Source organism: Rhinopithecus bieti, unplaced genomic scaffold (genome assembly GCF_001698545.2).
Source record: "Rhinopithecus bieti isolate Rb0 unplaced genomic scaffold, ASM169854v2 scaffold_33082, whole genome shotgun sequence".
Lineage (NCBI taxonomy): Eukaryota > Metazoa > Chordata > Mammalia > Primates > Cercopithecidae > Rhinopithecus > Rhinopithecus bieti.
In genome coordinates, this window is record NW_016814129.1 from 131475 (window position 1) to 142881 (window position 11407).

The 11407-nt window shown below is 36.1% G+C and overlaps 1 pseudogene; it reads right to left on the reverse strand.

The window, feature by feature from the left end:
• Positions 1-684: 684 nt before the first annotated feature.
• Positions 685-11407, reverse strand: part of LOC108513967 (phosphoserine aminotransferase pseudogene) — a 170160-nt pseudogene continuing 159437 nt past the window's right edge.

An 11407-nucleotide genomic window follows, 5' to 3' on the forward strand; every position in this document is an offset into this window, starting at 1 on the left:
AATTGGTAACTAATGCTAACCATAAAGGTAAAAGCCAAGTCTCCTTATTATTGTGCAAAGAAGATCTCATCTTCTACATTGGGTAGGAAGAGAAAGATGAGGACCAGGTCCATACTTAATTGTAAGAATATTTGACCTCTAAAGAAAGTTCTATGGTTGAATATTCACACAGAAACTCTGGGAGATGGGGCAGAAACACTGGTGGAATGGCTTCTAGAAATATCAAAATGTAATAACACATACAGACTGCAGTAAGCAGAATAATGTCCACTAACGATATTCTAAGCTCCTAAACCTTTGGTATGTTTGGCTGTATAGAAAAGGGGAATTAATGTTTCTGACAAGATTAAGATTGTTAATAAGTTGACCTCTAAGAGGTTATCCTAAATTACCTTGGTAGGCATAATGTAATCACAAGAGATCTTAAAAGTGAAAAAAGAAAAGCAAGAAGAAGATTTCTTAAAATGCTTCCAGTTCAAGTCAGAACTAAGGTGAATATTAGGTCCCACCAGTTTTACAGAGCTGTAGATGTTTTGCTGTTGTTCTTTCAAAAAAAGAAGAATCTACAATAAACATGTTCATTTGAGAAAAATAATGTGTTTGTTAACTTTTTATAGCCATTCCCAAGTTACTTTAAACTTTGTATGTTGTTCAAGAACAGAGTATATACTGGTTAGGATGTGTTCATAGCTGATGCATCTCTAAAAAATTTTTCATGAAGGCGGCTAGCTTCTGAACATCTTCAATCGTGACAGCATTACACAGAGAGGCCCTGATACCTCCCACAGACCTATGCCCTTTCAAGGACAACATATTGAGTTCAAGAGCTTTATCAATAAATCGTTTTTTCTAAAGCATCATTTCCTTTGGCATTGCCTGTGCGGAATGGAATATTCATCTTGCTTCTATTTCGGGGCTCCACTGGACATACGTAGAATCCTTAAGAATTATCAGTAATCTCATAAATCATTTGGGATTTGATGGAGCTAAGCTGCTCCATGGTCACGGTACCTCCATTGTTTTTAATCCACTCCAGGACCATGACATAGATGCTGAAACATGGAGGCGTGTTATACAAGGAGCTGCTTCCAGCTTGCGCTTTGTATTCCAGGACCGAAGGGCACTCTCGGAGGGCAAATCCCAGTAGGTCATCATGGACAATCACCACGGTGACCCCAGCAGAGCCAACATTCTTCTGAGCACCAGCAAAATGCCTTTGCTGCTACTTTTTCTAGTTAGATTTCAAACTTTCCTCTGGACTTAAAAATGCAAGTTGCAATTAATTATTTCTGGAGTCGTAACACACAGCATAGAGGGTAGGTGGGCCCTCTAGGTGCTGAATCTAGACATCTGTGGGGACTCCTGGGTTCAGCGGTTGTTGATTCAAGGTCAACATTGACCATTGGAGGAGTGGTTTAAGAGGAGTTAAGGCAAAGGGCAAACTGTAGATCGATCTTTATACTGTTATTACAAGAGAAGTGACATACTTTATATATGTTTATATTAGCCAGGTCTGTTTTTAATACCATATACTTTATATTTCTATATATTTATATTTATAATAATACTGTTATCACTGATACATGTAGACACTTTTAGAATTTATTAAATCCTTGACCTTGTGCATTATTCCATTAGCAACAGTTGCACCGCATCCCCAGTCTTCCCCTTCCTCTTTTTAAGCTGTTTTATGAAAAGGTCTAGAAGTTCTTGATGCATTTTACCATTCTTTCCATAGGTAGAAAAGAAAGGTGATTGGTTGGTTGTTTTTCAGTTATGCCATTAAATTAAACATTAAACATTTCTGTTAAATTACCTTATCCTTTGTTCTCTTGACTGTTTACTTTGTAATGTTTGATGACAAGAGTGATACTTTGCTGAAAAGTCTTTCCCCTCTTGTCTATCTATTGTCAGTATTTTATGTTGAATATGTAAAGAACATTAAAGTCCTAAAACGTCTGGAAAAAAAAAAGTGAAAGAAGAAAGAACCACATAGATGGCAGCATCGGAATTTGGGCAATGGTGCTGCTGGGTTATGAGCCAAGAAATGCAAGCTTGCTCTTGAAGTTGGAAAATGCAAGAAAACGTATTTTACTAGAGCCTGCAGAAGAACCTAACCTTGCCAACAACCTGATTTTAGCCCAGTGAGACCCTTTGCAGACTTCTGACCTCTAGAACTGTAAGATAAATTTGCGTTGTTTTAAGACCCTAAAATATGGGTAACTTGTTATAGTAGAAGTAGGAAACTGATACACTTACTGAGATGCCAAGGTGGCTGTGGCAGATGTGGCAGAAGGAATTAAAAGGCAGCAATTTGCTTGCAATTATATTCTGTGTAAGATCAGGAGTTTGGTTTGAGACTATTGCAATAAAGTGAATATCAAAATAAGGCAAGTCACAAAGAGCATTTTAATTTTTAAATGTATATAAAACTTATGTTGAGTAGATACACATGGACACAAAGATAGAAACAGCAGACACTTGGCCTCCTATAGTTGGGAGGTTATGGGAAATTGAGTGTTGAAAAACTACCTATTGGGTACAATGATAACTATCTGGGTGATGGGTATACTAGAAGGATGAACTTCACCACTATACCAGTATATTCATGTAACGAACCTGCACATGTATTCTCTGACCCTAAAATTTAAAAAAAGAAAATAAAAGGTTAGGTTTATACCACAGTGTAGTCTTACTGTGCAATAACATTGTGTGTAAATTATGTACATATCTTAATTAAACATATTTCATTGCTAAAAGATGCTAACAATAATCTGAGTCTTCAGCATATTCTAATATTTTTGATGCTGACTGATGAGGGTGATGGTGCTGAAAGTTGAAGTAGTTGTGGCAATTTCTTAAAATAAAATAATGATATTTACAAAACTGGTTTACTCTTCCATTCATAAAAGTTTTCTCTGTAACATATGATACTATTTGACAGCACTTTACCCACAGTGGAATTTTCCATAATTAAAGTCAATCCTCTCCAATCTACTTTATCAACTCATTTGACTTAATAATATTTTTAATTCTTTGCTGTTTTTTCAGTAATGTTCACAGCATTTTTACCAGGAGTATATTCCATCTCAATAGACCACAATCTTTTCTTATCTATGAGAAGTAACTTCTCATGAGTTCAACTTTTATCTTGAAATAGAAAAAAAATTAGCCATATATTCAGGCTTTGCTTTTAGTACTAATTATCTTGCTATTTTCACCACATCTGCAGATATTTTCTCCACATGAACTGCTCAAAGTTATCCATGAGGATTGGAATCAACTTCTTCCAAACTCATGTTAATGTGGATATTTTGATCTCCTCCTATGAATGAATCACCAAAGCTATTAATGGCTCCTACAAAGGTGAATACTTCCAGAAGGTTTTCAGTTTCCTTTGTCCACATTCATTGAAGTAATCGTTTATTAAATAATAAGATTTAAAAGTGGAAATTACTCCTAAATTAAAGTGCTGCACAATGGATATTGTGTTAGCAGGCATGAAACAATATTAATCTCCTTGTGCTTCTCCATTAGAGCTCTTGGGTGATGAGCCACATTGTCAATAAACAAGTACTCTTTTAAAAGGAATCTAATCTAAAGGAGTAATAGGACTCAACAGTGGGCTTAAAATATTCAGTAAACCATGCTGTAAATAAATTAAACATCATCCAGGCTTTGTTGTTCCATTTAAAAAGCAGAGGCAGAGTAGATTTATCAGAATTCTCAAGTGCCCTAGACTTTTCAGAAAGGTAAATGAGCATTGGTTTTAACTTCAAGTCACCAGCTACATTACCCTGAAGCACGAGTTAGCCTCTCTCTTTGATGCTTTGAAGATAGGTATTGAGTTCTTCTTAGCTATGAAAGACCAAGATGGCATCTTCTTCCAATAAAAGGCTAATTCATTTACATTAAAAACCTGTTGCCTTGTGTAGCCACCTTTATTAATTATCTTAGCTAGATTTTCTGGATAACTTGTTGCAGCTTCCATATCAGGACTTGCTGCTTAACCTTGAATTTGATGTGATGGAGATTGCTTCTTCCCTTCCACCATGTGAGCCAACCTCTGTTTGCTTCAAAGGTTTCTTTTGGCAGCTTCCTTACATTTCTCTGCTGTCATAGAGTTTAAGAGAGTGCTGGAGAGGATGTGGAGAAATAGGGACACTTTTACACTGTTCTGTTGGTGGGATGTAAGCTGTTCAACCATTATGGGAAAACAGTATGGTGATTCCTCAAGGCTCTAGAACTAGAAGTATCATATGACTCAGCCATCCCATTACTGGGTATATACCCAAAGGATTATAAATCACACTGCTATAAAGACACATGCAAACGTATAAGTTATATTGCAGACAACTATTCACAATAAAAAGACTTGGAATACAAACCCAAATGTCAATCAGATAGACAAGAACATGGATTAAGAAAAATAGTGGAACAACAATATATAACCATGAATACTATGACAGCCAATAAAAAAGGATGAGTAATTGCATACATATTGTAAGGGACAATGGATGCAGCTGGAAACCGTCATTCTCAGCAAAACTAATCAACCAAGACAGAAACCAAACACCGCATGTTCTCACTCATAGGTAGGAACTGAACAATGAGATCACTTGGACTCGGGAAGTGGAACATCACACACCAGGGCCTATCATGGGGAGGGAGAAGGGGGAAGGGATTGCATAGGGAGTTATACCTGATGTAAATGACGAGTTGATGGGTGCTGACGAGTTGATGGGTGCAGCACACCAACATGGCACAAGTATACATATGTAACAAACCTGCACATTATGCACAGGTACCCTAGAACTTAAAGTATAATAATAATAAAAAAATAAATAAAAAATAAAAATAAAAAAAGAAGCATACCTGAAAGAAAGATGTAGAGTTTGTAAACATAAAACTCAAGTGCCCAAAACCATAAAATAATCTAATATTGTGAAAAAAATAAATAAATAAAAGAATTTAAGAGATTGAGGGACTTGCTCTGGATTAAGTTTTGGCTTAAGTGAATATTGTAGCTAATTTGATCTTCCATTCATACCACTACACTTTTTTCCATAACAGTAATAAGGTTGTTTTTCTTTCTTATCATTAATATGTTCACTGGAGTAGCACATGTAATTTCCTTCAAGAATGTTTCCTTCGTATTCACAACTTAGCTAGCTGGCAAAAAAAGGCCTATGGCCTATCTCAGGTTTCAACTTCCTTCCTCACTAAGCTTAATAATTTGTAGCCTTTAATTTATTGAGAGAGAAATGTAACTCTTCCTTTCACTTGAACACTTAGAGGTTATTGTTGAATCACTAATTGGCCTGATTTCAATATTATTGTGTCTTAGGGAATAGGGAGGCCCAAGGAAAGGAAAAGAGACTGGGCTATGGCTAGTCTATGGAGCAGTCAGAACACATTCAATATTTATTGATTAAGTTTTCTATCTTACATAGGTGTGGTTCACAGTTCGCTACATATCAAAACAATTACAATAATAGCATCAAATATCACTGACCAAAGGTCATCTTAACAGGTAATAATAATAAAAACTTTGATGTATTGCAAAATTACCAAAATGTGACACAGGGACACAAGTGAACCTGGGCTGTTGAAAAAATGATGCCGATAGACATGCTTGATGCAAGATTGCCATAAATCTTCAATTTATAAAAAAATACAGTGTTTGTGAAACACAGACAAGGTCTACTTATATGTCAATGAGAAAGTAATATCCTTACTAGCAAGTTCACTGATTGCTTTTTTTAGGGGTTTTCCTGATGTTAAAAAAATGTTGTTGTTGTTGTTGTTTTTCTTTTTGTTCGTTTTCACATCAGGAAATAACTTGGCTCTCTGAGCGCAAAGATTAAGTGCCATCATTTGACCAAAAAAAAAAAAAAAAAAAAAAAGTTTTCTGGTGGTTTTCAAACATCAGAAGTCAGGCTGACTCAATTATTGCTATTGGACGCAACACCACAGTGGCAGCCATGGGAGCCTAAGTTGCATAGAGTTATAATTTTTTTTAATAAAAGACAATTTTCCTAATGACAAGATAGATGAGCAACCAGTGAGATTATGACTATTCACACTCTATAATCAAGAAAGAAAGAAGAACCTATGAATGAAAAAGGTAGACATTTTCAAAATATAGCCACAATTTCATCATACAGACTCCAGAACTCAGACAGTTTTGGGATTCAAAGCACATTAACTGAAGGATCAGTCAGAACCCCAGGAGGAAGGACTGACAATACTACAGCCATTGTGCACAGTGATGGTTCCTTAGTCCTTCCTAGAAGGGACCAGTAGTCATTTTACTTGCATGGTTATATACTGAGAAAATGGACAACATAAAATCTTTTCAAAACCATTAGACAAAGGCTTGAGCTATATTGATAGTCAGCATTCAAGCTGTCATTGTGACTTCTCGGTTAGAGCGGAGACAACTGTGGGTGAGGCGATGAGTAGAGTCTGGCCTATGTCCTCGTGATGGATCCAAAGCTTCTAAGGCCACAATCCAATGGTCATTTCCCTGGTTGCTAAATGTATAGTTGGAACTAACATACTTGATATTTCCACAATTCCTACATTTGCTCTTTGGCCTGTGTGGGGTGAGAGCTGTCTTAGTGAGAAAGGACAACTAAAGTTTTTTAAACTGTTCTTGTATTATGTAAGACAGTAAATATAAAAATATCACAAACTGAGATGGGTGGCAGAAATAAGTGCTATTTTTAAAGACCTAAACTAAAGAATACAAGTGAAGTGTCCTCATTTTATCACCTGTTAATTCACCAGCCTGGCCTGTGCAAAGACCAGCTGAATTCAAGGATGACAGCAGACTCCTTTAATCTCAAGCAAGTAATAAACTCAACTCAGCTGTAGCTGTTCTGTCAGATGATAGATAATCTGTAGAACAGATTAACATAGGCTAACATACAGGATATGAGCCATTGACCTGGTAAATATGTTTGCTACCACCTTTGTCCAAATACAGTTTGCTTTGACTTAGATTAAAAGCAGTTTGCATTGACTTAGATTAAAAGCAGTTTGCATTCATGTGAAAAGGTCAATGGTATACAATTATAGCCTTCACTCAGGGCCATGATAACTCTTCTTTCCTTTGTTATAATCTAGAGACCTAGAACCACTGGACGTTTTGCAGATGCGTCACTATATCAATTGCATTAAACTAATAATCCCAGATGAGAAAGAAATGCTAGTACATTAATGGCTTTTGTGGAAACATGCCTTTCAAGGCGCGTGCATGCCTTATATCAGAGAGCATAAGAAAGCTGCACAATGCCTAGTAGGTCTATCTGGATTCTGAAGGCAGCATACTCTATACTAGGAATACTGTTTGGATCAGATAGGATGAATACCAGCTTTAAATGGAGTCTAGAGGTTGCATAGCATGAGCAGGTTATGGTACAAAATATCTAGCTACTTAGAGCAATATGATGCAATATGACCCTATGGTATTAGAGCATCAATAAAGGAGTTCCAATGAATCCCACTAAGAGTTCTGGAATGGAACTGCATTATGTGTATCAGAGAATTACAAAACTTTCAGAAAACTATTGGCATTCTCCTGGATCTTGGTAAATACAGAGAGTCTAACCATGGTATAACAAATGACCATGAGGCCAGAGCTGCCCATAATGAGCTGGTTAATGTCAGATCCACCAAGTCACAGGTCATGTAGACCGGCAACAGTTGAATAACCCATTGTAAGATAGCAGTGGTATATCCTGGATGTCACCTAAGAAGTACCAGAGGGCATAAGAAAGCTATATGTGCAGGTGGTCCAGGACAATCACATCAAGCACCTCTGTAGTTAATCTCTGAGGGTGCTCATATTTATGCCACAGGGAGGCTCCCTATGACCAGCTAATAGAAGAGGAAGAATTCATAGCTTGGTTCATAAATGTGTTGGTTTAGCGCATGGGGTGGCTTTGAAATACTATGGCAAGAATAAATTTTCCCAAAGGGGAAAACCTTGGATATTTTGACTAGTCTTCACTTCGAATAGAAACAAAACTTGAATTTAGAATAGTCATTGAATCACAATGCTATTCCTATTAAACTACCATAGACATTCTTTACATAACTAGAAAAAAAAAAAAAAAAAAAATCTGTTTTGAAATTTGTTTATTTATTTATTTTTTGAGATAGGGTCTCACTCTGTCACTCAGCCTGAAGTACAGTGGTGGAATCTCGGTTCACTGCAACCTCTACCCCCCAGGTTCAAGCGATTCTCCTGTCTCAGGCTCCTGAGTAGCTGGTATTACAGGACAAAAGAGAGCCCAAATACCCAAGGCAATCCTAAGCAAAAAGTACAAAGCTGGAGGCATCATTCTACCAGGCTTCAAACTATACTACAAGGATATAGTAACCAAAACAGCATGGAACCAGTACAAAAACAGACACATGGACCAATGGAAGAATAGAGAACCCACAAATACGACCACACACCTACAACTATCTGATCTTCGACAAACTTGATGAAAACAAACAGTGGGGAAAGGATTTCCTATTCAATAAATGGTGCTGGTATAACTGGCTCGCCATATGTGTAAGATTAAAACTGGACCCCTTATTTTTAGTATATGCAAACATTAACTCAAGATGAATTAAAGAGTTAAATGTAAAACCAAAACTATAAAACTCTGGTAGGCAACCTAGGCAATATCATTCAGGGTGTAGGCGTGGGCCAAGATATCATGAAAAAGATGCCAAAAGCAATTGCAACAAAAGCAAAAGTTGACAAATGGGATCCAATTAAACTAAAGAGCTTCTACACACACAAAAAAATAATCAACAAAGTAAACAGACAAGCTAGAAAATTAGAATTTTTTTTTTTTTTTTTTTTGCAATCCATTCTTCTGACAAAGGTCTAATTTCCAGCATCTATAAGGAACTTAAATAAATTTAAAGAATAAACAAATAACCCCATTAAAAAGTGGACAAAGGACATGAAGAGACACTTTTCAGAAGACATATATATATGGCCAACAAACATATGAAAAAAGCTCAACATCATTGATCATTAGAGAAATTCAAATCAAAACCACAATGAGGCTGGGTGCTGTGGCTCATGCTGTAATCCCAGCAGTTTGAGAGGCCGAGGTGGGTGGATTACCTGAGGTCAGGAGTTTGAGACCAGTCTGGCCAACATAGTGAAAGCCCATCTCCACTAAAAATACAAAAATTATCCGGGCATGGTGGTACATGACTGTAGTTCCAGTTATTCAGGAGGCTGAGGCAGGAGAATCACTTGAACCTGGGAGGTGGAGGTTGCCTTGAGCCAAGATCATGCCACTGCACTCCAACCTGGGCAACAGAGCAAGACTCCATCTAAAAAAAGAAAAAGAAAAATGAGGTATCATCTCACACCATTCAGAATGGCTGTTATTGAAAAGTCAAAAGACAGCGAATCAGATGCTGGTGAAGTTTTGGAGAAAATGGAACCGTTTTACACTGTTGGTTGCACTGTAAACTAGTTTAGCCATTGTGGAAGACAGTATGCCAATTTCTCAAAGACCTAAAACAGAAATACCATTTGACTCAGCAATCCCGTTACTGGGTATAAAACCAAAGGAGTATAACTCATTCTGTTATAAAGACACATGCACATACATGTTCGTTGCTGAACTATTCACAATAACAAAGACAGGGAATCAACCTAAATGCCCATCAATGATAGGCTGGATAAAAAAAAAAAAAAAAAAATGTGGTACATATACACCATGAAATACTATGCAGCCATAACAAAGAATGAGATCATGTCCTTTGATGAAACATGGGTGGACCTGGAAGCTACTATCCTTAGCAAACTAATGTAGAAATAAAAACCAGATACCACATGTTATCACCTGTAAGTAGGAGCTAAATGATGAGAACACATGGACACATAGAGGGGAACAACACACACTGGAGCCTTTAAGAAGATGGACGGTGGGAGGAGGGAGAAGATCAGGAAAAATAACTAATAGGTGCTAGGCTTAATACTTGAGTGATGAAATAATCAGTAGAGCAAACCCCCATGACACAAGTTTACCTATGTAACAAACCTGCACTTGTACCCCGAACTTAAAATAAAAGTGAAAAAAAAAAAAAGAAAGAAAGAATATACACCGAATCATGAGCAGTGGTGAATATTTTGGCTGGTTGGTCAAGTCCTGGAAGGAGAGTTTGTAAGACTGAAGGAAGGTGATCTCTAGTAGAGACATATGGATGGACTTGTATTTATTGTTTGCAATAACTCAGAATTTAAGAGGGATGGGTAGTGGAATATAATACCATAATGGGAAAAATATATACATTTTAATGGTGGTAATTTATCAAGAGGAGGGAGTATTTACTTCTTATTTAGAAGAAGAATAGTTTTTTTGGGGAAAGGACTGAAGGTCGTGAAGTCAGCATTCTTTTTTGTAGCTGTATCAGCTGTATCATCAGCATGTAGAATATGCCTGACATACAACAGGTACTTAGTAAATACTTGCTAAAATACTTGTTGAGTAATAGAAACATGCAAAATATATCACCAAGAGGGAAGTATATGGAATAAAATTATGTAAAATTTCAAAAAAATGTAATAATGTTCAATTGATGATTAAAATGATGAGTTACTGGCAGTTTGTAATTGAGTCAACTTAAAGAAGTTAAGTTACTTAATGTCACCAAGATTCTATTTATTTAATTTATTTTGTAAAATGTAATTATGGATTATATTCACCTCATTTTTTATATAAATATGTGATTGCATCTAAATGCATCTAAGCCTACTAGTGTTGATTCAGTAAATGCTTAAGAAAATTTAACCATTTCATAAAGTTATTCACGAAATTGTTGCAAATAAATTGTAATTTATACATAAAAAAAATCAGTGTCTCAGTGTTTATTCTGGTATTTGCCAATATATAGCAGTATGCTTTCACTCAGCAGGAAAAAGATAAATCAAATGACTGTCTCTATTTAAAGATTAAGTGAAAACTGGGAGGATGAAGAGCTAATTTCATAGACAGTTGATTGTATTTTTTCACTTTAGTATATGCTTATTGCTTATTGCCTCTGGTACACTTGAGCATGTAAATCTGTTCGTTATATTTACACACTGATTCAAGAGTTAAAAGACAGATGACAGAGATTTAAACAAAGTGAGTGAAAAACCAAATTCTCCTCGTGCTGATGTATGCTTTTACTCACATAAATGCCAAATGCATTAGCTGAAGTGAGGCTGGGAGGATCTTTATTAATATTTAAATCTGTTGTTGCAGAAGTAGATAAAACGTCTTTCTTTTTTTAATTTTAGAAAAAGACTAGTAAATGACATACTTTAAAAAAATCTTCATTTTGAAATACTTTTCTGCATTTCTCGACCTTTTTATATTCACGGTTAACTATATATATA